The following is a 26183-nucleotide window of genomic DNA, read 5'->3' as shown; positions in this document are numbered from 1 at the left end:
CCGACGAGGAAAAGCAGCAAAAACACAAAGTCGTTTACAAAAAGTTAAATATCGGAAAAGCTTTTTATACAAAAGTTTTACTTCCTGCTTTAAGAGGTCGATCGCCACCTGATCTTTTTTATTTTATTTTATTTTTTACAAAAACAGGATGTTTTTTCTTGGTTTGTGTTTTTACAGAATCAAAAAGATTTCCAGGTTTCGATTCACTCAGAAAACATGGAAAAAAAAATCACAACCCGGAGGGACAGAACCGGGTCAGACCCGGAACTGGACACCAACCAAACCGGACTACAGAAAGAAACGTGAGCAGGAAACAGGAAGGTGAACTCTGCAGCTTCCTGTCGGGTTCAAACAAACCAAACAGAATGAACTGGACAAGGTCCGACTGGATCCACTGGGAGGACGGGTTCTGGAGAACCTTTAGAGTCCAACAGAACCAACTCTGGAGCTGCAAACATCTGGAGGAGCAGCAGAAGATCCAGATGTTCATCAGCAAAGGAACAAACCAGGAGCAGCCTGTGACTCGCTGGACCGGAACCGGAACCGCTTCCTGCTACAAGGAAACTCAAATGTCCGGTCTGTGGAGGAGGAAAGATTCTGTTTTGCATTTTCTTCAGAACCACGGCTGCCGTTGGACCCGTCCAGTTCCAGAGGATCAGAACCAGAAGGGTCCGTCCGGGAAGTCGTGCTGTTGACGGTGCTGGTTCTGGTTCTGGAGTTCCTCACATGGGGGGCACGATGAGGCCGGCCATGGCTGAAACACACAGACAGCGACCCGTCAAAAACATGCTAACATGCTAACAGCTAAAACACATTTCATGTTTCTGGAATATTTAGAAATTAGTTTAAAAAACTGAAAAATTAAATCCTATTAATAAATTTGGTTAGTTTATCATTTTAATTATTTATGTAATTTTAATCCTCTGACTGAAATGCATTTATAATACAATTAATTTTATTAAGACTAAACCTTCATTCACCAAAAATTGAGACTGAAAAGTAACTCAATGAGACATTTTTAGGTGAACTGTTCAGTTCTTCCTTTGAGTTTCATCTGAATCATAAACGGAGCTGCCAGAGGCTGAAAACGCCCCAACATGGACTCATGAAAATATTCTTTACTTTTTTTATGTTTCTTAAAGAGTTTTACTCTTTTTCCTGAACTATAATGGAGAAACTTGACACAACATGAAATATGTTCCATGGTGGCTCCAGAGGGAGGCCCCGGGTGGCTCCAGAGGGAGGCCCCGGGTGGCTCCAGAGGGAGGCCCCGGGTGGCTCCAGAGGGAGGCCCCGGGTGGCTCCAGAGGGAGGCCCCGGGTGGCTCCAGAGGGAGGCCCCGGGTGGCTCCAGAGGGAGGCCCCGGGTGGCTCCAGAGGGAGGCCCCGGGTGGCTCCAGAGGAGGCCATTTGATGCATGGAACGACGCCTCAATGACCGTGGAAACTGAACATGCCGTTATTTCTGTAAATTTGGGCCAAATGCAGTTCTCCATTCCTGACAGCAGGTGGCAGAGCCTACCATCACAAACATAAGGTACTTATTACATGATAAATATTGTCTGTAATGCTGGTAAATTTAGCATCATGATTTGTCTTCCTCCAGTTTAACCAAAATGAGTAAAACCACAGATTGTTAGGCCTGTCGCGATAAATATAAATCAATTAATCGCACGATAAATTAAAACTATCGACGTCATTTCAATTATCGTCTATGTCGTTTCTTCCTGCCTTTTTCTCTTCCTGTTGATGACACTGAATGAAAAAGGCTCAACTCCACTGACCCTCCCTTCCTTATTTCTTAGTGTAATGCCCAGCGCGCTGCACCATCTGATGTCGCCGATTGTCGCCCTTTATCAAAACCTGAGAGACACATTAGCTGACAGCAAGCCTCGCTATAACGGTTCGATCGAACCGTGTTGTCCAACAATGGACACAAAATAATAAGTCCAGTTCACTAATTTGAAACCAGGCATTAATCAATTCCTTACTACAATCTACCTGCAATGCATGCGGCTAGTGTCAGTCTGACTGAATGAAAATCATTATAACCTATTTATGTCACGTTAACGAAGAACTGCTGAAAAGTTACCAGGTTTTCTGCTAGAAATTTCGCTCCAACTCCTCCCCTAGTTATTTATATTTTCTTTGCATGAAATGTTGAATAAACATTCATGTTGTTTCCGATGTCTGCTGGACTTCGGGTTGCATCGTGTCAGCTGTTTGGGATTCCCTCCATGTTTCCCCTCAGAAAGCAGGAGGAGAATCCGCGCTTTCTGATTGGCTACCGGTCACATTCAACAGGCTGCGTCACTCTCCCAGTCTGGATAAATCCTTGATTTAGATCGGAGCAACGATCTACCGTAACACACAACGATCTACCGTAACACACAACGATCTACCGTAACACACGACGATCTACCGTAACACACGATCTACCGTAACACACAACGATCTACCGTAACACACAACGATCTACCGTAACACACAACGATCTACAGTAACACACGACGATCTACCGTAACACACAACGATCTACAGTAACACACAACGATCTACCGTAACACACAACGATCTACCGTAACACACGACGATCTACCGTAACACACAACGATCTACCGTAACACACAACGATCTACCGTAACACACAACGATCTACCGTAACACAAAACGATCTACAGTAACACACGACGATCTACCGTAACACACAACGATCTACCGTAACACACGATCTACCGTAACACACAACGATCTACCGTACCACACAACGATCTACTGTAACACACAATGATCTACCGTAACACACAACGATCTACTGTAACACACAACGATCTACCGTAACACACAACGATCTACCGTAACACACGACGATCTACCGTAACACACGACGATCTACCGTAACACACGACGATCTACCGTAACACACGACGATCTACAGCAACACACGACGATCTACCGTAACACACGACGATCTACCATAACACACAACGATCTACAGTAACACACAACGATCTACCGTAACACACAACGATCTACCGTAACACACAACGATCTACCGTAACACACAACGATCTACCGTAACACACGACGATCTACTGTAACACACAACGATCTACCGTAACACACGACGATCTACTGTAACACACGACGATCTACCGTAACACACAACGATCTACCGTAACACACGATCTACCGTAACACACGACGATCTACTGTAACACACAACGATCTACCGTAACACACGACGATCTACCGTAACACACAACGATCTACCGTAACACAACGATCTACCGTAACACACAACGATCTACCGTAACACACAACGATCTACCGTAACACACAACGATCTACCGTAACACACGACGATCTACTGTAACACACAACGATCTACCGTAACACACAACGATCTACCGTAACACACAACGATCTACCGTAACACACGACGATCTACCGTAACACACAACGATCTACAGTAACACACAACGATCTACAGTAACACACGACGATCTACCGTAACACACAACGATCTACAGTAACACACAACGATCTACCGTAACACACAACGATCTACCGTAACACACAACGATCTACCGTAACACACAACGATCTACCGTAACACACGACGATCTACCGTAACACACAACGATCTACCGTAACACATGACGATCTACTGTAACACACGACGATCTACCGTAACACACAACGATCTACCGTAACACACGACGATCTACCGTAACACACGACGATCTACTGTAACACACAACGATCTACCGTAACACACGACGATCTACCGTAACACACAACGATCTACAGTAACACACAACGATCTACCGTAACACACAACGATCTACCGTAACACACAACGATCTACCGTAACACACAACGATCTACCGTAACACACGACGATCTACCGTAACACACAACGATCTACCGTAACACACAACGATCTACAGTAACACACAACGATCTACTGTAACACACGACGATCTACCTTAACACACAACGATCTACAGTAACACACAACGATCTACCGTAACACACAACGATCTACCGTAACACACAACGATCTACCGTAACACACGACGATCTACCGTAACACACGACGATCTACCGTAACACACGACGATCTACCGTAACACACGACGATCTACCGTAACACACAACGATCTACAGCAACACACAACGATCTACAGCAACACACAACGATCTACCGTAACACACAACGATCTACCGTAACACACAACGATACAGTAACACACAACGATCTACAGTAACACACGACGATCTACCGAACACACAAGGGACAATCTCAGAACGAAGAACGTTCTCAGATTGTCATTCTGGGTAATAATCCTGCAGTTTGAACTATTGCATCATTCAGTCGGATTCTTCTCTATTTAAATCTAATTATTACTGAAGGGCAATAAACTATACAGACTTCATAATCTGCACTCTTTTGGTTGAATGCAGTATTTATTTCCACTTTGGCTTCATGTTGTTTAGTTTTTATTCAAGTACATTTATTGTTAATGGAGACTGAGAGTCTATTTTAGTTTTGGTTGTTTTATTTATTTTGTGTATCAGTTCCAGTGTTAACTGTCTTGAAAGTAAAGTGTATCTATCTTTGGCAGGAAATCGCATGTATTGTTACGTAATTTCCATTAAATTAATGTAAAAGGTCTTCAAACAATATTATCGTTTATCGCAATAATTTTTGAGACAATTTATCGCCCAGCAAAATCTGTTATCGTGACAGGCCTACGCAGAAGAAGAACGTGACTAGAGGCAGCAGTTTTGCTGAGGCGGCCGCTGCTCCAGAACAGAACCGCTCTGGGTTCTGAACTGGATCAGAATCACAAACCCAACTGAACTCTCCCGTGTTCTTTGGACCGACTCAGCAGAACGTAAACTGAACTTCCTGCCAGTTATGGATCAACTTTGACTTCTGATTGATGCTGGGCGTCCCGCCAGGGATGGGGGAGGGGCCAGCGGGGACGTGGGGGATGCTCACCCTGGAGGTTGCTGCCATTGGTGGTGGTGCAGGTGGGGGGCGGGGAGGTCTGAGGCCGCACGACGGGGGCGAAGGCGCTCTTCTGCTTGACTGCGGAGATCATATGGACAGAGAATGAATCAGGCAGAGGAAGAGGAGTAGCTGAGGAAGACGAGGGTGACGGGCGGGGTGAGTCATGCAGGGGTAGGGGGAGGAGAGGATGAAGAAGAGGAGCAGATGGAGGAGGACCCCGACCTGGAGGAGCAAAGTTGATCCATAACCTGAAGGAATAAAGACACCTGAAGAGAGCCGGAGCCCCGCCCACTGCACAGGTAGGTTGTCCAGTTTTTATCTCAGTAAAGGAACAGTCCAAACATTTCCAGAGAAATTCTGCCAGACGGTGATGCGTTCAAGAACACCTGGTCTCTACATCAGGTGTTAACTAAAGATGTTTTCTACGTTTAGCTCTCGATGTCTCTCTGCCAGAAACAGGAATTTTCTCTGGAAAACACGGATTTGTTCCTTTCAAAACTTCCCTGGAATTTCACAGATTGTGTGAATGATTCGTCCGAACATGAAGCGGTGAGGAAAGAAGCTGGAATGTAACGTGATTCTTCGCTCTGTAGAAACCTACTTCATGTTTCCCGTTCCTGCCGTTTCATGAATCGGGCGGGAGGAAAACATGAAGGAAGTTGGTGTGTTAGTGGAAGAGCAGCAGGGATGGAGGAATGGACAGGAAGAGGTGGACAATGTGTGATGGCGTTCACGCACACGCTTGCCACATCTTTGTGGGAACTTTCCATTGACTTCCATTCATTTCTACAGCCTAATCCAACTATAACCAAAATTCAATTCATACTTTTGTCCTAAATCTAACCCCTGACCAAACACAGAGATTCCCCTTGTGGGACCAAAGCCTGGGTCCCACAAGGAGCAGCGGGTCCCCACAACGTAGTGTCAGGGAAATGGTCCCCACAAGGTATTACAAACAAACGCACACACACACAAGCGCACAGACACACACACACACACGCACACACACACACAAGCGCACACACACACAAACACGCACACACAAGCGCACACACACACAAACACGCACACACAAGCGAAGGCTTGGCGGCAGGAAGCTGCAGCTCGGCCAGCCGTTGTTTAGTCACCAGGGACAACCGCATCGCCTGGCATGGAGACACGGTTTGAGCTCACCACCGTCTAAACGAGTCTCTCTGAGACTTGTTGAGCTTTTAGAAACAGAAGCCAAAACAACAAAGAGCTCCTGGCGGGCGGTTTTGCTACGCTCCACACACACACACACTACATACACACCATTAACACACAAAAAACAACAGACAGTAGGCCTGTCACGATAACAGATTTTGCTGGGCGATAAATTGTCTCAAAAATTATTGCGATAAACGATAATATTGTTTGAAGACCTTTTTACATCGATTTAATGGAAATTACGTAATAATACATGCGATTCCTGCCAAAGATAGATACACTTTACTTTCAAGACACTTAACACTGGGACTGATACACAAAATAAATAAAACAACCAAAACTAAAATAGATTCTCAGTCTCCATTAACAATAAATGGACTTGAATAAAAACTAAACATAAAGCCAAAGTGGAAATAAATACTGCATTCAACCAAAAGAGTGCAGATTATGAAGTCTGTATAGTTTATTGCCCTTCAGTAATAATTAGATTTAAATAGAGAAGAATCCGACTGAATGATGCAATAGTTCAAACTGCAGGATTTATTACCCAGAACGACAATCTGAGAACGTTCTTCGTTCTGAGATTGTCCCTTGTGTGTTACGGTAGATCGTTGTGTGTTACTGTAGATCGTTGTGTGTTACTGTAGATCGTTGTGTGTTACTGTAGATCGTTGTGTGTACTGTAGATCGTTGTGTGTTGCTGTAGATCGTTGTGTGTTGCTGTAGATCGTTGTGTGTTACGGTAGACCGTCGTGTGTTACGGTAGATCGTCGTGTGTTACGGTAGATCGTCGTGTGTTACGGTAGATCGTCGTGTGTGTTACGGTAGATCGTCGTGTTAAGGTAGATTGTCGTGTGTTAAGGTAGATCGTTGTGTGTTACTGTAGATCGTTGTGTGTTACGGTAGATCGTTGTGTGTTACGGTAGATCGTTGTGTGTTGCTGTAGATCGTTGTGTGTTTGCTGTAGACCGTTGTGTGTTACGGTAGATCGTTGTGTGTTACTGTAGATCGTTGTGTGTTACGGTAGATCGTCGTGTGTTACGGTAGATCGTTGTGTGTTACTGTAGATCGTTGTGTGTTACGGTAGATCGTTGTGTGTTAAGGTAGATCGTTGTGTGTTACGGTAGATCGTTGTGTGTTACGGTAGATCGTCGTGTGTTACGGTAGATCGTTGTGTGTTACTGTAGATCGTTGTGTGTTACGGTAGATCGTTGTGTGTTAAGGTAGATCGTCGTGTGTTACGGTAGATCGTTGTGTGTTACTGTAGATCGTTGTGTGTTAAGGTAGATCGTCGTGTGTTATGGTAGATCGTTGTGTGTTAAGGTAGATCGTCGTGTGTTACAGTAGATCGTTGTGTGTTACAGTAGATCGTTGTGTGTTGCTGTAGATCGTTGTGTTACGGTAGATTGTTGTGTGTTACGGTAGATCGTTGTGTTACGGTAGATCGTTGTGTGTTATGGTAGATCGTCGTGTGTTACTGTAGATCGTCGTGTGTTACTGTAGATCGTTGTGTGTTATGGTAGATCGTTGTGTGTTACGGTAGATCGTTGTGTGTTACTGTAGATCGTTGTGTGTTAAGGTAGATCGTTGTGTGTTACTGTAGATCGTTGTGTGTTACGGTAGATCGTTGTGTGTTGCTGTAGATCGTTGTGTGTTGCTGTAGACCGTTGTGTGTTACGGTAGATCGTTGTGTGTTACTGTAGATCGTTGTGTGTTACGGTAGATCGTCGTGTGTTACGGTAGATCGTTGTGTGTTACTGTAGATCGTTGTGTGTTACGGTAGACCGTTGTGTGTTACGGTAGATCGTTGTGTGTTATGGTAGATCGTTGTGTGTTACTGTAGATCGTTGTGTGTTACGGTAGATCGTGTGTGTTACGGTAGACCGTTGTGTGTTATGGTAGATCGTCGTGTGTTGCTGTAGACCGTTGTGTGTTACAGTAGATCGTTATGTGTTGCTGTAGATCGTTGTGTGTTTACGGTAGATCGTTGTGTGTTACGGTAGATCGTTGTGTGTTACGGTAGATCGTTGTGTGTTACGGTAGATCGTTGTGTGTTACGGTAGATCGTTGCTCCGATCTAAATCAAGGATTTATCCAGACTGGGAGAGTGACACAGCCTATTGAATGTGACCGGTAGCCAATCAGAAAGCGCGGATTCTACTCCTGCTTTCTGAGGGGAAACAAGGAGGGAATCCCGAACAGCTGACACGATGCAACCCGAAGTCCAGCAACATCGGAAACAACATGAATGTTTATTCAACAGTTTGTGCAAAGAAAATATAAATAACTAGGGGAGGAGTTGGAGCGAAATTTCTAGCAGAAACCTGGTAACTTTTCAGCTGTTCTTCGTTAACATGACATAAATAGTTTATAATGATTTTCATTCAGTCAGACTGACACTAGCCACATGCATTGCAGGTAGATTATAGTAAGGAATTGATTAATGCCTGGTTTCAAAATTAGTGAACTGGACTTATTATTTTGTGTCCATTGTTGGACACAACACGGTTCGATCGAACCGTTATAGCGAGGCTTGCTGTCAGCTAATGTGTCTCTCAGGTTTTGATAATGAATCGACAATCGGCGACATCAGATGGTGCAGCGCGCTGGCATTACTCTAAGAAATAAGGAAGGAGGGTCAGTGGAGTTGAGCCTTTTTTCATTCAGTGTCATCAACAGGAAGAGAAAAAAGGCAGGAAGAAACGACATAGACGATAATTGAAATGAGGTCGATAGTTTTAATTTATCGTGCGATTAATTGATTTATTGTTTATCGCGACAGGCCTAACAGACACACCGCAAACATCACGAAACACCACAAACACATCAACAAACACAATAAACACACACACAAACACATTTAACGCCCCCCACTGACCCTCCGGCTGCATGCATGACGATCGGCTCCTGCAGCCAACAGTGTGAGCAGCAGCTTCCTGTTCACCTGCTGAGCTCTAGTTCAGGCTCGGTTTGGACCCGCACAGCGTCTGCCTCATCGAAAGCCAGTTTAACGTGATGCTGCCTCTGATTCTGGAGCTTCACACCAGCTTGGACCCATCAACTTCATCATGCTCTAGAGGTTTTTCATCCAGAACTTTGATCCAGGTGAGAATCTGTCCTCACCTGAGATATTCTACATCTTTCCCACAGCTAAATTCTTCTTTATGATTTTGAAGTATTTCTGCTATATGTGAAGCTTTACATGTTTTATAACGCTAACCCTTACCAGCTGTGAAATAAAGCTAACTTTAAACTTTGTGCGCACATTAACATTAGCATGCTAATAAAAGCTTTAGCATGATAAGGCTAGGACCTACAGATAATTATTTCAACTTCCCAAATTTTCCTTGAGTTAAAAAAAATTTATTCCAACATGTAAAGCTAAATTTAATGACATTTAACATGTTAATGTTAACAGTAACACGCTAATAATGGTATTAGCAATGTAAAGCCAAGACCTACAGCTAGTTATAATTTGAACTTTGTACATTTTGCTTTAAGGTGAAAATAAGTATTTCTTCTGATATTTCAGTTTCATATTAAAATAACTAATAAAATTTTAGTGTGCTAAGACTAGCATTACCATGGTAAACATACCATTAGCATGCTAAAGCTGAGAGATACAGGTAATTATTAAGTATAAATTTTCAAAAGACAGTTTAGGAAATCTACCAAATACTGAATCTAAGATCCATAGTGCAACCTATTGTTGCACTATGGACGCTAGCACAAGCTAACAGCAGCTAATGCAGCTAACCTTCCCTTTCTTTAGATCAGATCTGTACGTTTTCACAAGCCTAAGAGATTCAGCTTCTGAAAACCAAACCTCTGATCAGACTTTGTGTTTTCAGTGCTACTGACAGGTGAAACATTGACCTTCCTCTAAATTTGGACCAATGAGTCTAAAGATTGACCTGAACCTTTACTGAATGTCTGAGTTCATAAATTCCCTCGCAAATTTCCCTGAACCCAACATTTCCAGGCCAACATTACTTTACAGGAAATGTTCCAAAACAAACGTTCCCTGATGGCGCCAGCAAAGTCCCACACAGCCACTCCCCTGCCAGGGATGAAGAGTGAGGAAGTCGATCTCTGCTCCTCATCACTGCGCGTCTCTCTGCTGATTGAAGTGGAGAGACGCGTTGATTCCAGCGTTGACTCACTTGCGTAAGCAGAGTTGCCGGTGGATCCGTTGAGGAATCCGGGGGAGCCGGGAACGCCCAGGTTGGTCATGGCGGCGCCGTAGCCGTTCATGGAGGACGTGATGGTGTTGTAGTTGGACTGCTGCGGCGTGGAGCTCGGCACGTAGCCGCGCGGCGACACGCTGTTCGAGTTGCGGGAATAACCTGAAGAAGGAGAAACAGGAAGCCTGTTCAGACACGCCCTGAGGAACGCCATCACAAAAACAAAGTATTCACAACCTGTCATGTCCTGCTGCTGTTTCTGATCATCAAACATGAGACAAAGCTGGAATAAATTAAACAGTTTCCCAGTTATGATTTCATTTATTTCCGCCCTCTGCAGATCAGAGCTTGAACTTCGTACCTACAGTCAGACATGGTGGTGGCAGTATCATGGTCTGGGATGCTTCAGGACCACTGGGAATCATGGACTCTACTCCTGGATGTGTAAAAGTTCAGAGCAAGTCCTCTGGATGCTCAGGAACTGTTAATGTTTTAGTGTGGCCTAGTCAAAGTCTGGACTTACAACTGATTGAGATGCTGCAGCATCCATCCAACTTTCACTCTGGAGAAGTCACCTGGTTTTGAGGGGGTGAATACTTTTCCAGGTGTTCTGCTGGTAGAGATGGGAATGAAATCGTTTTTTTCTTCCTTCCATGTTGGAACTCCTCCCACCAGCTTCCTGCGGTGACATCACCGCTCCCCCACCCTGACCTGACCCTGCCGGCCTCGGGGATTCCCATCAGCGATAGGAAACATGTGTCTGTTGGTGTGAGAGTTTGGACGGCGTGGGAAGCAGATCCAGTTCCTGAATCAGAAACATGTGTTTGCTGCTTCCTGCTGGTCCGATCCCAACAGAACCAACCGGACCGCAGAGCAGAGTCGAGATCTGGACTTTCACCTTCTGATCTACTTCCTGCTTGTTTCCAGTTGAGTTCTGGTTCTCCAGACTGTCTGCACTGACCTCCAGATATTTTCCTGGTTGTTTCTGGAGCAGCTGGGTTCTGATTCTGGTTCCGGATCAGACTTTGATCCAGAGAGTGAATGTGAGAGTCTGACGTTATTTACCTGGCCGGGTGGTGGGAATGATTTCACTAAGCAGGAACCAGAGGCTGCAGCTCTGTTTAACAGAACCGGTGGAGTTCTGAGGTTCCCATGACCTCATCAGCCAGCTGCTGGACGGGAGAAGCAGATGGCGGCTCACCCTGGTCGGCCGAGAGAGGAAAACGAGGGGCGGCTCACCCTGGTCGGCCGAAAGAGGAAACACGGGGCGGCTCACCCTGGTCGGCCGAGAGGGAGGAAACGAGGGGCGGCTCACCCTGGTCGGCCGAGAGAGGAAACGAGGGGCGGCTCACCCTGGTCGGCCGAGGGAGGAAACGAGGGGCGGCTCACCCTGGTCGGCCGAGAGGGAGGAAACGGGGCGGCTCACCCTGGTCGGCCGAGAGGGAGGAAACGAGGGGCGGCTCACCCTGGTCGGCCGAGAGAAGAAACGAGGGGCGGCTCACCCTGGTCGGCCTGCGTCGCCTCGCTGATGTTGACGGCCAGCTGGCTGCTGAAGGAGTTGACGCCCATCATGCCGGAGTGAGCGGCGGAGCCGGCCAGCGACGGCAGCTGGTTGTGGCTGCGTGGCACGCTGTAGAGCGCCTCCGTCAGGTCGGCGGCGCGCTTCAGGATGATCTCCTGCGGGGAGGGAGGACATGGGTCAGACTTGGACTAGGCCGTGGCCAGCCGGTTAGAGGACGCACAAAACCAAACGGCACAAAGTCCGACACAGAAATAACCCAACAGCTTCTGACGACAGAGGTTAGGGTCAGGGGTCAGGGTCGGCTGCAGATTTGAGGAAAGAGAAAACGAAACCTGGAGCCGTGATGAACATGATCACATGATACGGGTTGATCCGGTCAGGCCGGTTCTGATGTTTGGATAGACTTTAGACTGTTTTTAAAGTTTTCGGAATAAAACTGACCGGACCCGGAACAGAACCTGGGGTCGGGTCGGGCTCACCTGGTTGTTGGCATGCCATACAGCGCCTCCACCAGGTCGGCGGCCCGCTTCAGCAGACCTCCTGAGAACGACAAACAAGCCGGATCAGAACATGGCCGCTCTGACCGGAGAAACAGCAAAAAGACGGAAGAAGAAGAAAATCGGCTTCATTCCACCAGAGAAAGTCCCAAGAGAACCCGAGCTGAGGTCAAAGGTCAGAGGGGAGGAAAACACCAGCTCCAGGTCACTTCCTCCTTGGATCTTCAGATCAACAACCTGGTTCTGACAGGCCCGGTTCCGACAGGCCCGGTTGATTCTGCTGAATCACGAACATCATCACTGTGTCAGTGATCAGACCGATCAAAGGCTTTGATCGGTCCTCTTCATCCCAAACATTCCTCCTCCTCTTCGTCATCTTCCTTCTTATTTCACTTTAAGCGTTTTGTTTTGTCTCAAACTGAAACTGACCTGGTGAAACGGCGACCTGAGTGTGTGTGTGTTACCCTGAGTGTGTGTGTTACCCTGAGTGTGTGTTACCCTGAGTGTGTGTGTTACCCTGAGTGTGTTACCCTGAGTGTGTGTGTTACCCTGAGTGTGTGTGTGTTACCCTGAGTGTGTGTTACCCTGAGTGTGTGTGTTACCCTGAGTGTGTTACCCTGAGTGTGTGTGTGTTACCCTGAGTGTGTGTGTGTTACCCTGAGTGTGTGTTACCCTGAGTGTGTGTGTGTTACCCTGAGTGTGTGTGTGTTACCCTGAGTGTGTTACCCTGAGTGTGTGTGTGTTACCCTGAGTGTGTGTGTGTGTTACCCTGAGTGTGTGTTACCCTGAGTGTGTGTGTGTTACCCTGAGTGTGTGTGTGTTACCCTGAGTGTGTGTGTGTTACCCTGAGTGTGTGTGTGTGTTACCCTGAGTGTGTGTGTGTTACCCTGAGTGTGTTACCCTGAGTGTGTGTTACCCTGAGTGTGTGTGTTACCCTGAGTGTGTGTGTTACCCTGAGTGTGTGTGTTACCCTGAGTGTGTGTGTTACCCTGAGTGTGTGTGTGTTACCCTGAGTGTGTGTGTGTTACCCTGAGTGTGTGTGTGTTACCCTGAGTGTGTGTGTTACCCTGAGTGTGTGTGTTACCCTGAGTGTGTGTGTGTTACCCTGAGTGTGTGTGTGTTACCCTGAGTGTGTGTGTGTTACCCTGAGTGTGTGTGTTACCCTGAGTGTGTGTGTGTGTTACCCTGAGTGTGTGTGTTACCCTGAGTGTGTGTGTTACCCTGAGTGTGTTACCCTGAGTGTGTGTTACCCTGAGTGTGTTACCCTGAGTGTGTGTTACCCTGAGTGAGTGTGTTACCCTGAGTGTGTGTTACCCTGAGTGTGTGTGTGTTACCCTGAGTGTGTGTGTTACCCTGAGTGTGTGTTACCCTGAGTGTGTGTGTGTTACCCTGAGTGTGTGTGTTACCCTGAGTGTGTGTGTGTGTTACCCTGAGTGTGTGTTACCCTGAGTGTGTGTGTGTTACCCTGAGTGTGTGTGTTACCCTGAGTGTGTGTGTGTTACCCTGAGTGAGTGTGTGTGTTACCCTGAGTGTGTGTGTTACCCTGAGTGAGTGTGTTACCCTGAGTGTGTGTGTGTTACCCTGAGTGTGTGTGTGTTACCCTGAGTGTGTGTTACCCTGAGTGTGTGTGTGTTACCTTGAGTGTGTGTGTGTGTTACCCTGAGTGTGTGTGTGTGTGTGTGTTACCCTGAGTGTGTGTGTGTGTTACCCTGAGTGTGTGTGTGTGTGTGTTACCCTGAGTGTGTGTGTGTTACCCTGAGTGTGTGTGTGTTACCCTGAGTGTGTGTGTGTGTGTGTTACCCTGAGTGTGTGTGTGTTACCCTGAGTGTGTGTGTGTGTGTTACCCTGAGTGTGTGTGTGTGTGTGTTACCCTGAGTGTGTGTGTGTGTGTGTTACCCTGAGTGTGTGTGTGTGTGTTACCCTGAGTGTGTGTGTGTTACCCTGAGTGTGTGTGTGTTACCCTGAGTGTTTTCCTGTGGCTTCATTAATCTCCATTAGAAAACAGAAGTTAGTTTATGTCTCCTTTGCCACGACTCAGCAGCTGCTGTGTAAAACACACACACACACACACACACACACACACACCCTCCAGAGTGTGTGTGTGTGTGTGCTGTCATTACACCCTGACAGACGCAGCATCCTTCTCCAGTTAATGATCCTTCTTCATGATGCTGCCATCACCAGCTCTGAATACACCTGTCCAGGTGTTTCCAGGTGTTTGTTCTGCACTGACCAATAATCCTGACAGAATGTCCTTCATTTCTTTTTCCTCTGTTTATCTGGATCAGCTGAGAGCTGCTAATTGGCTGCGGCTGCTGATTGGTTAATTGGCTCATTGGAAAGGAAACAAGGTTTTCCATCTGTTAAATAATCATTTGTTTGTTTTCAAAACTCTGGATTGAATTTATGTTTTATCAGAAGCTGAATTTTCATGTTTCAGATTTTAAAGCTTTTTATAAAATACAAATCTTTTATTATATGATGAAATCATATACTATATCACTAATATAAACTAATTATATTAGTAACAGTTTAATTAGTAATTCTTCTGTGTAATCGACTATTATTGAAGAAAAATGATGATTAAACACAAACAATATAGTGGGAAAAAGTTAAAAAGATTTGTGAAATATAATCCAAGCCTGTAGAAATAATATTTATGTTTCCATGTGGATAAATGGAAGTGGAACAATTCTCCTGAAACATGAATAAACTGAGAAAATGAAGTGAAACCAAAATATTTGATCTTTATTTGAAGGGTTGTGCGTAACAGTCATGAACATGAATATTTATGACTGTTGTCATAAAGTGTCAATAATGACATACATTCTTTGATAAGGGGCGTGCTGACCCGCTGCGGTGGCGCAGCGGGTCAGCACGCCCCACGTTGGACGCCTCAGTCCTTGACGCGGACGTCACGGGTTCGACTCCCGGTCCGGGCGACCTTTGCCCCCCTCCTTGCCCTCTTTCCTGTCTGCCTACTGCCATAAATACGAGCGCCGCAAAAACTCTTTGGAGACAAAAAACATTAACCAAGAATTATGGTTTGTCATTATTACATTACTGTAATTATTTGTTGTTCATCTTAACCGTTACAGTCATGAGACCATTAGAATCACTAATATTTTCCCTTACACACTGGAATAGTTACCGGTGTTATTACACTGTTATTACACTGTTACAAGCTGTAATAACCGTTATCTCCAGTGAGGGCAGAATTGGCTCCTCTAGTTTGAGTCAATTCAAGTTTTAACGCCAGATCTGTTTAAAAAGATTTGTCACCTAACCCATGTGACATAATCGTCTCTAACTTTACAAAATAACATTAACTATGTTGTATTTCTTTATAATGTTAGCTATGAGTAATCCAAGCCAGTGCTACCTTGCTGGAAGTTAATGTTAGCTAAAGTTATGAAACTCCATCACTGTAAGTTTAACCCTGAACATTAAACTGATTTTAAAGGCAGGAAAATAGATTTTAAAATCTAATTAAAAGCTAAATGTTTGGTCAAAGTGTCATTTCTGTGTTTTATTTAGTGACTTGGCTGATGGTTCTTTGCTTTGGTAACTTTATCCACATGAAGACAATTTCAGCCTCAGGACACATGGTAGGGTCAGGGGTCAGAGGTCGGGGGGCTAATGAAGACATGCTGCAGGTGTGGAAGATGCTAATGAGGAGAAGCTACCAGAGAAAGAATGAAAAATTCCCCAAGAAAATGAGGAAAGTCACTTTGTTACTATTTTTCTCCAGGTGAGGCTGGAGGGCGGAGACAGGTAGGTGAGGCCTTCCTCCTGCTCCTCTTCCTCTTGTTCCTCTTCCTCCTGCTCCTCTTCCTCCTGCTCCTCTTCCTCTTGTTCCTCTTCCTCCTGCTCTTCTTCCTCCTGCTCTTCTTCCTCCTGCTCCTCTTCCTCCTGTTCCTCTTCCTCCTCCTGTTCCTCTTCCTCCTGCTCCTCTTCCTCCTGCTCTTCTTCCTCCTGCTCTTCTTCCTCCTGCTCCTCTTCCTCCTGCTCTTCTTCCTCCTGCTCCTCTTCCTCCTCCTGTTCCTCTTCCTCCTCCTGTTCCTCTTCCTCCTGCTCCTCTTCCTCCTGTTCCTCTTCCTCCTGCTCCTCTTCCTCCTGTTCCTCTTCCTCCTGCTCCTCTTCCTCTTCCTGTTCCTCTTCCTCCTGCTCTTCTTCCTCCTGCTCCTCTTCCTCCTGCTCCTCTTCCTCTTCCTGTTCCTCTTCCTCCTGCTCCTCTTCCTCCTGTTCCTCTTCCTCCTCCTGTTCCTCTTCCTCCTGCTCCTCTTCCTCCTGCTCTTCTTCCTCCTGCTCTTCTTCCTCCTGCTCCTCTTCCTCCTGCTCTTCTTCCTCCTCCTGTTCCTCTTCCTCCTGCTCCTCTTCCTCCTGTTCCTCTTCCTCCTCCTGTTCCTCTTCCTCCTGCTCCTCTTCCTCCTGCTCCTCTTCCTCCTGCTCTTCTTCCTCCTGCTCTTCTTCCTCCTGCTCCTCTTCCTCCTGCTCTTCTTCCTCCTGCTCCTCTTCCTCCTCCTGCTCCTCTTCCTCTTCCTGTTCCTCTTCCTCCTGCTCTTCTTCCTCCTGCTCCTCTTCCTCCTGCTCCTCTTCCTCTTCCTGTTCCTCTTCCTCCTGCTCCTCTTCCTCCTCCTGCTCTTCCTCCTGCTCCTCTTCCTCCTGCTCCTCTTCCTCCTCTATTTTCCAGCTGTTTCTCAGGGTTTAATTACGGCCGGCTCTGAGCAGGAGCATCGTGACCCTGGAGGAGAAGCCATCAGACAGCGGCCCTAACAATGATAAATCACCCAGAGCCTCAGATAGGCCCCCCCACCCCCGACCCCCCAGGAGGAGGAGGAAGAGGAGGAAGAGGAGGAAGAGGAGCAGTGATTCACAGGGAAACATTGAAATTTCTGTCATGAATCCGGCTCGTCTCGTTATTCCCCATGAAGAGCAGAAATCTCCTCATTCATGGAGTTAATAATCCCGGATTGGACCGGCGCTGAGCATGGGGTCAAAGGTCAGAGCTAAAGCTGCGCACGCTACGCGGAAAACACGTTTCAGCTTTGCTTCATCCAGAAATCTCTCCGCTCTGGATCTTTGCATTGATCCGGTTTAAGCAGCACATGGATGCAGGCACGAGCAGAGGGGGGTCTGAGGGGCCTTGAGCCCCTTTTATCCTTTGAGTTTTTTCAAAAATGTTTCTATTTTTAGTTTTTATTTTTAATCTGTATGCCAGGAGGCCTGCTTTTAGCCGTCAGCAAAACTATTTAGCTAAATATAATAATTTATCAAAGCAAATGAATCTTCAGTCTGATAAAGACGCCACGGTGATGAGGAGGAATATTTTGGTTTTGTGAATAAAAACGTTGGTCTGATGTTGACGTTAGAAAAACCGTTTCTCATATTTTCATAAAACCCGCCTCGACCCGAAACAGAAAAGCTTCGGCTGCAGAGAAACTCTGAATTCTGCCAAAAGCCCGGTTCTACAAGCAGACTGGGTCGGAACCACCGACAGATAGAAAAATGTCTGATTTAAACAGACATCCTGATACGAGGCACGATAGCGACTGAAACCGCAAGTCACAGCGCAGCTCAAAGCCCCGGTACCGCCTGATACTGCCCAGTACCGCTCGGTTCCTCCCGGTTCCTCCCGGTACCGCTCGGTTCCTCCCGGTACCGCTCGGTTCCTCCCGGTACGGCTCAGTTCCTCCCGGTACCACCCGGTACGGCTCAGTTCCTCCCGGTACCACCCGGTACCGCTCGGTTCCGCCTGCTGACTGCTGGCTCTGCTTCTCCTTCATGTTTCTATCAGGCGGGTCAAAGCCGCTGCTGACGGTTCTGGTTCTGGAGGTTCGCGGCTGTAACCAGAAGTTACTGCAGAACCTGAAGTGTTAAAAGACGATTCGGCCCAATTAGAGCCTGAAGGGTTTATAAATAATCAGAGAAAATATTGGAGCAATTATTGGAAGTACAGCATAAAAACAAACATGTCACAATTACATGAATCAAAACGTCTCCAAAGCATCAGAGGTCTGACTGGGGCCTCCAGGGATTCCAGGTAGGTTCCAGGTGGATTCCAGGTAGGTTCCAGGGGAATTCCAGGTAGGTTCCAGGTGGATTCCAGGTAGGTTCCAGGTGGATTCCAGGTAGGTTCCAGGTGGATTCCAGGTAGGTACCAGGGGAATTCCAGGTAGGTTCCAGGTAGGTACCAGGGGAATTCCAGGTAGGTTCCAGGTGGATTCCAGGTAGGTTCCAGGGGGATTCCAGGTAGGTTCCAGGTGGATTCCAGGTAGGTTCCAGGTGGATTCCAGGTAGGTACCAGGTGGATTCCAGGTAGGTACCAGGGGAATTCCAGGTAGGTTCCAGGTGGATTCCAGGTAGGTTCCAGGGGAATTCCAGGTAGGTACCAGGTGGATTCCAGGTAGGTTCCAGGGGAATTCCAGGTAGGTTCCAGGTGGATTCCAGGTAGGTTCCAGGTGGATTCCAGGGGAATTCCAGGTAGGTTCCAGGTGGATTCCAGGTGGATTCCAGGTAGGTTCCAGGGGAATTCCAGGTAGGTTCCAGGTGGATTCCAGGTAGGTTCCAGGTGGATTCCAGGTAGGTTCCAGGTGGATTCCAGGGGAATTCCAGGTAGGTTCCAGGTGGATTCCAGGTAGGTTCCAGGGGAATTCCAGGTAGGTTCCAGGTGGATTCCAGGTAGGTTCCAGGTGGATTCCAGAGGTGTGCATCGCAGTGGCTTTTCATGCAGGGCCGGCCCAAGGTAATGTGGGGCCTCAGACTGGACCCTCATCCTACTGAGAACTTCAGCATCACTAACATGTTTAAATATTGATAAGAGGAGATCAGGTTTATTGGCTCAGTTTAAAATCAATCACTGATTATTGGTTATTTCCTGCGATGTATTTGTAAACAAACTCAATTCAAACACAAACATTACACCATATTGTAGCCATGGTAACAATCAAAATATCAAGATGATTCTTTAAACTTTTACAAAGTGAACGTCCTAATTAAATCCTAAATGTTTTTCAACTGAATCCATTAAAAAAAATTTAACATCATCATTCTCTATAGATGATGCTACAGGTTTAGATCTACGGTCTGTGTTACAATGAAACCATATCGGGGGCCCCTGAGTGTCTGGGCCCCTGAATGTCTGGAGGCCCCTGAGTGTCTGGTGGCCCCTGAATGTCTGGAGGCCCCTGAGTGTCTGGGGGCCCCTGAGTGTCTGGGGGCCCTTGAGTGTCTGGAGGCCCCTGAGTGTCTGGGGGCCCCTGAGTGTCTGGGGGCCCCTGAATGTCTGGAGGCCCCTGAGTGTCTGGTGGCCCCTGAATGTCTGGAAGCCCTGAGTGTCTGGGGGCCCCTGAGTGTCTGGGGGCCCTTGAGTGTCTGGAGGCCCCTGAGTGTCTGGGGGGCCCCTGAGTGTCTGGGGGCCCCTGAGTGTCTGGGGGCCCCTGAGTGTCTGGAGGCCCCTGAGTGTCTGGGGGCCCCTGAGTGTCTGGGGGCCCCTGAGTGTCTGGAGGCCCCTGAGTGTCTGGAGGCCCCTGAATGTCTGGAGGCCCCTGAATGTCTGGAGGCCCTTGAATGTCTGGGGGCCCCTGAGTGTCTGGAGGCCCCTGAGTGTCTGGGGGCCCCTGAGTGTCTGGGGGCCCCTGAGTGTCTGGAGGCCCCTGAGTGTCTGGAGGCCCCTGAATGTCTGGAGGCCCCTGAGTGTCTGGGGGCCCCTGAGTGTCTGGGGGCCCCTTAGTGTCTGGGGCCCCTGAGTGTCTGGGGGCCCCTGAGTGTCTGGGGGCCCCTGAGTGTCTGGGGGCCCCTGAGTGTCTGGAGGCCCCTGAGTGTCTGGAGGCCCCTGAATGTCTGGGGGCCCAACCAGCAGTTTTCACTGCCTTGTTATCCCAGTCTTATCATTCTAGATCTCAGAGTATATGGAGTTAACCCCTTTGAGCTTTTATGATCTATAAATCAATCTGCAGCCAAGTTGTTTTAGAGGTTAAATAAATATTATTAGGGCTTAATTAGTAAAATGGCAGAAAATTTGCCTATTTCATAACTTCATAACCTTTGACCTTCTCTCCTCTGGTCTGATTAACAGCTACAGTCTGAGCTCAGCCCTCCAGCTTGTCAGCAGCAGAAACAGCAACAACATACTTGTTGGGAAAAATATAGACTACATTTGCTTTGCATTGTCCTTGAATTATGGCATTGATGCAGCATGAACAATCAGATTCCTCATTAATGTGGCTCGTTGCTCTACGGTGTTTTTGTTCAATGTGCCCCTTTTTTACATTTGAGCCCCTGCCCCTCCAAAGGTCTCTGCACGGCCCTGCATGGATGTTTTATCATGTTTTTAACAGATTTTAATATTTGTTGATAAAGACAAAAGTTCTGTTGGTACCGGTCGGTCTGACCTCTGACCTTCCTCTTGGATCAGCTCTTTAATTTCTCTCTTCTGGATGGAAATGGTCCAACTAGTTTTCATTATCTTTGTGTTGGTAGCAACTAGCATGCTAACAGCTAGCATGCTAACAGCTAACCACAAGTCTTTAAAATGTTTAAATAATTTTGGATTTTTTCAGCACCTAAAGTGTTTTATAATCAATAAATTAGTAATAAGTTGGTATGATGTTATGTTTAAACTAATATATTTTTTCTTTTTGTAAAACAATTTGGATTAACTAGCTTAAAGTTAGCATCACTCTTTTCCATAATGCCAGGAAATAAAGACAGTATATAGTGAGACATTATCACAGATCATTCTTTGTTTTATTTACAAAATAGTTGGTGAAAATTAACATGAATAAGAGCTAATTTGGCCTCATTTCCATATTCTGAACTATTGGTCGTTATTTTCTGATAATTACGTTCTGTATTTTTGAAGTGGTTCTGAGAAAAGCAGAGCTGTTGTTGCTCTGATTGTTCAGTTGAACAGCGAATCAATCTGTCCTCACATCTTACTCCATCTTCCTCTCTGCGTGGCAGAGTGGCAGCTGCAGGTGAAAACTAAAGAGAAGTGACAGCTCCAGTTAACCCGCCGCTGCCGCCGACATGGCGCTCTGTCAGCTCACGGCGGTTCTCCTCCCCCCGCCGGGCTTCCGACCCGCGGAGCGTCTGGGAGCCAGGCGATCCCAGGGCTTATTGAGTTTTCTTTTGAATAAATAAATATTTAAAGGGAGCAGAGCAGGCTGTAAATCAGGCCGCAGAGGCCAGACGATGTGCGCTCACTATTAGTATCAATTTACAAATAAACTGCTTTTTTAGGGACTGGATCTCCGATGTCAGATTTTGATAAATGGTTTCAATTTGGAAGCTGCTTTGGAGTGTCAGAGTCCATCTGAGGCAGCGGCGACGCTGCCGCCTCGCTGGAAACACAACGCTAACCTCTCCGCTAACAGGATCTTAAACTCCTTGCTAACACAACATTAGCATTCTCGCTAACAGGATCTTAACCTCCTCGCTAACACAATGCTAACCTCTTAGCTAACACAACCTTAACCTCCTTGCTAACACAGTGGTAGCATTCTCGCTAACAGGATCTTAACCTTCTCGCTAACACAGTGGTAGCATTCTCGCTAACAGGATCTTAACCTCCTCGCTAACACAGTGGTAGCATTCTCGCTAACAGGATCTTAACCTCCTCGCTAACACAAAGCTAACCTCTCAGCTAACCTCTCAGCTAACACAATCTTAACCTCCTTGCTAACACAGTGGTAGCATTCTCGCTAACAGGATGCTAACCTGGAAAAAATGTATTAAATGTACTTAGTTATTATAAATGCATAATTATATGTACACTGCTCAAAAAATAAAGGCAACACTCAAATAACACGTCCTAGATCTGAATGAATGAAATAAATATGAACATAATTTCCACCTGTTGTCTATTCCATTTGCACAACAGCAGGTGATATTGATTATCAATCAGTGTTGCTTTCTGAGTGGACAGTTTGATTTCACACAAGTTTGATTTACTTGGAGTTATATTGTTGTTAGTGTTCCCTTTATTTTTTTTGAGCAGTATATTTCTAAATATTATTGGGGACAGAAATAAATACATTTAGAACATTTAAAAAAAACGTGTCAATTTTTTATTTATTATTTTACGTTATTTTGTAGCATTTTTTCCCCTCAATGCAAACTAAGACAAATCCTGATTATTGTTTGCTTCAAGCGTCAGAACATCTGGACCTTCCTGATGAGACGGATCAGAACCTGACCCGGTCAGCACCGAGTTGGACCAGCAGAACCGAACCATGGAGCTTTGAACAAACAGCCGCTAACACTAACAGACAGGACCCACTCAGCCGGTTCATAAGCGTCGGACTGACAAGTGCGTCGTGGGTCCAACTGCAGTCTGACCTTTGACCTGCGGCGCTGCACTGACCTTGGGTAACCTCTCGGGGTCTCCGGGGTGACGGGGGATGACCTTCTGTAACCTCTGAAAGCCGTAGTCGATGGTGGGTTCGTTGAGCGCTGCGGGTCAGACAGAGAGACGGGTCGGCGGTTAGAGCCCAACAGAACCAGAACCAGAACCCGGTCACATGACCAGCTCAGAGGTTCTGCTCTTAGCATCCAGTCCGGTTCCTTCTCTGAGTTCTATGATGTTCTGCTTCCGAGTGTCTCAGCTTCAGCCCGGCTGGTTCTGCCTATTTGCTTCTCGACCGGGTCTCTGGTTTCGGGTTCCACCATACAAACAGAATCTCTGGGCTCCTCCAGAACCAACCTGGACCGTCTGAAAGAAGAACCAAACCATTCTGGAGCCTGGTTCCGTCTCTCATTGGACCGGTCCGATATAAACCAATCATAGACCAGAACCAACAGTAGAAGTTGTGGAGAACATCTTCTACTTTCAGATAACGGTGACCCTCCAAGATGCTTTTTTTCAGCCCCGATTTTTTCTTTACGGGAATCTTACGACGTCCTGCGGTGACAGTGGTGTGTTGAATACGCCGATCTAAAATCGGCATATTCAACGTGGTCTCGGCCCGATCGTCGCAGCCTGTTGAATGTGACAGGGAGCCAATCAGAAAGCGCAGTGACGTAAGAAGGAGGGGAATCCAGTTCAAGGATTTTCAAAATAAAAGATCATCCAGACTCAGATAATACATAAAACAGAAATATTTCATTATTTCTTGCGCGGGCCGGGGAGCACTGATCTGGAGAAGCATCCAGAGAACCATCTCGCGAACGCTTCAGGATCCCGACCGTCCTCTGGCGGTCTTCAGAGCGTTGCTTTCGCAGCAGATTTGCTCGTCGTTGAGGAATCGCCTCATTCCAGTCCAAACCGTCTTTTCTTTCCTTCCACTCTTTCAGCTCCGCCAACAATCAGCCGTCCTGCTGCAGCAGCGAGCGGAGCGGCAGAAACACCCGGAAATGAGTTCAGGGAGACACACATAATCAAGCCCATTAATCATAAAAGGCTGTCAAATTTGACTTTGGGGACAATTTGTCAGGCGATCCTGCCCCCTCGGCTTTGTGGCTGCTGCCTCTTGTATCCTGTAAGGATGATTGACACCTGAACTGCTGCTGAGGAGAATAGCTAGTTTGTGCTAATATGCATAACCGCCGCTTTCATGAATAAGAATAAGGCAGCCGTCCGCAGCTCAGAGGGGTCTCCTTCAAAGGCTGCGCCGCCGTTTGTCGCCGCCGCTCCGAATAGATGTTATTACCATTATAACAATATTTGTTTTCTTTTCCGGGAATGGGATCGCGGCGAGCTGCTAAATCTAATTTGTCGGGGCAGGTTTGGAGCGGCGGAGGAGAAAAAGGGCTTTCAGGCTGAGGTGGGGATGATGATGTGTGAGGGGTGACAGAGCGCTGAGGGACGCGGCCCTCGCCGCCAACTTCCTGCGCGCCCGGCGCCTCCCAGACAGGAAACAGAGAATCTATTACCTCCTCACGGCGTGCGGCGCTCGGGATCCCAGAGAGACTTTTTGGAGGGAGGAGGAGCGGCGAAGACGAACGGCGATAACAATCAGCTGCAAGTGAACATCAGAACCTCTGGAGCGAGTCAGGAGCTCCACCGGAGCGGCTGCGGTCCAGTCAAAGTCCCACTTCCCCTGAAGTGGGACTTTGACTGGACCGCAGAACTTTTTCTTTTGTTTTCCTTTTCTACACCAAACATGTGATGAAGGTCTGCTCCTCTCCCAAAGGCTTGACCTTTAACCCCGCTCTTCTCGTGAGGCCAACAAGAAACCTAAAAGCATTCTCAGGTCTAGACTTTGACTAGGCCACTGTAATCTGATGATTGGACATTCAGGGTGGAAGTTGAACTTTGACCCCTGCCTCGGCTCTTCTGCAGGTTTTTTCTTCCTTTTTGTTGCAGAAGAGCATCTCGTCACCATGACAAGGTTGATGTTCCGCCATGTTCTCTGCAGAACACCTGCAGGCCAACCCTCCATGGCTCCCGGTCCTGGGGGTTTGGACTAGGACATATCTGTTGGATGGAGGCGGTGTGAATGTTTATGCTCCCGTCTTCGTGCCAAAGATTCAAGGAGACGTTCCGACTCTTCCTGGAGGAATGTCAGGACAAAGATTCAGAGATGAGTCTCTTCATTGAAACCTGGCCGACCTTTGACCCCGCACTCCATTGGCCACTCTCGGAGCCCCGTTTGTGCCTCCCCCCGACATGCGGTAACTGGAGAGCGACCCCGGCTCCCCGGCCGACCCCTCTCATCACAGCGCCATATGAAGACAGATTGCCTGATTTAGTGTAAACATATGCTGCAATTCCAGGCATCAGTGCCACTTTCTCCCAGGTAATTCCTATTGATTTTCCTCTGCTGCCGAGCGAGCGGGGACACGGCGGCCGTCGCTCGGCTCCGGCTGATTCCTCCCATATTTAATCAAGTGTTTATGGTCCTCTCGGCTTTCTGCTCTCCGCTGGCTGGGGGATCAAATGGTTGGTCGGCGTCCTGCTGATGGGCTCGCTCACTGATTAGGCAGCTAAGAGAGCGAGGAGAGGAAGAGGAGCGGAGCGCGGAGGCGGGCGCCGTGTTAAACTAATTTAGCGATGCTAGATTTGCAGCTTCAGAGGAGACGAGGCTGAGCGTCGGCACAGAAACTTCTGCATTCTGACGGAGGAGCTCCAAATAAACCTGTTCAACCAGGACGAAAACTGCTTCAGGAACCCAGTAAACATGCTGGTCCCAGTCCAGCTTCATCCCTGGAACATCTCAGGAGGTTCATCTTCCTCCTCTCTGTGTTCTTCTGCCCGATCCTTCGCCCATTAGACGCCTGCCGTCACCGCTGCATTTCCACGGAGACACTCAGCCAGACGCTGCGTGGCTTCCTGCTGTATTGCTCTGATCATCCTGGACGGCCCAGTGATTGATGCGGGTCAGCGCCGCCTCACCGCCCAACGCCACTGATGATGGGGGGGCAACATGCTTATTTGTTGTCGAGTGGCCACAAGGCATCGACTGAGGGATCTTCATTCCTCCATCCATCAGTTCATCATTCAGACACCATAGAGAGGGCCGAGCAGTCCGGCCTCCTTAACCCCAAACATCCAGCAGCAGGATCCGTCTGTTTTTGGACTATTTTGGTTTTCATCTCATCCGTCATTTCCTGATCCAGACAAGGAAACGCCGCAGTTCAGCAGTTGTGAGTGGACAGACCCTCTCTGATCACCTCCCATTGCATCCTGCAATGAGGACAGCTTTCCAAGTTTGATCTCACCCTTCCCACCTGAGAACCTCAGAGCTTCAGGTAACCTTCTCACTCCCTTGCCGCTCTTCCCTGAAGAGTCTTCTCTGAGCTCTGTGATTCCATGGCATCAGACTGCCAA

At 47.3% G+C, this 26183-nt stretch overlaps 1 pseudogene; it reads right to left on the bottom strand.

Annotated features, from left to right (window-relative positions):
- Positions 1–227: 227 nt before the first annotated feature.
- Positions 228–26183, bottom strand: part of LOC129356635 (transcription factor COE3-like) — a 99707-nt pseudogene continuing 73751 nt past the window's right edge.

This window comes from Poeciliopsis prolifica, unplaced genomic scaffold (assembly GCF_027474105.1).
Source record: "Poeciliopsis prolifica strain line A6 unplaced genomic scaffold, Auburn_PproV2 SCAFFOLD182, whole genome shotgun sequence".
NCBI classification, from domain to species: Eukaryota; Metazoa; Chordata; class Actinopteri; order Cyprinodontiformes; family Poeciliidae; genus Poeciliopsis; species Poeciliopsis prolifica.
Note: the sequence above shows the minus strand (reverse complement) of the source record. Positions and strands in the feature narration are given on the sequence as shown.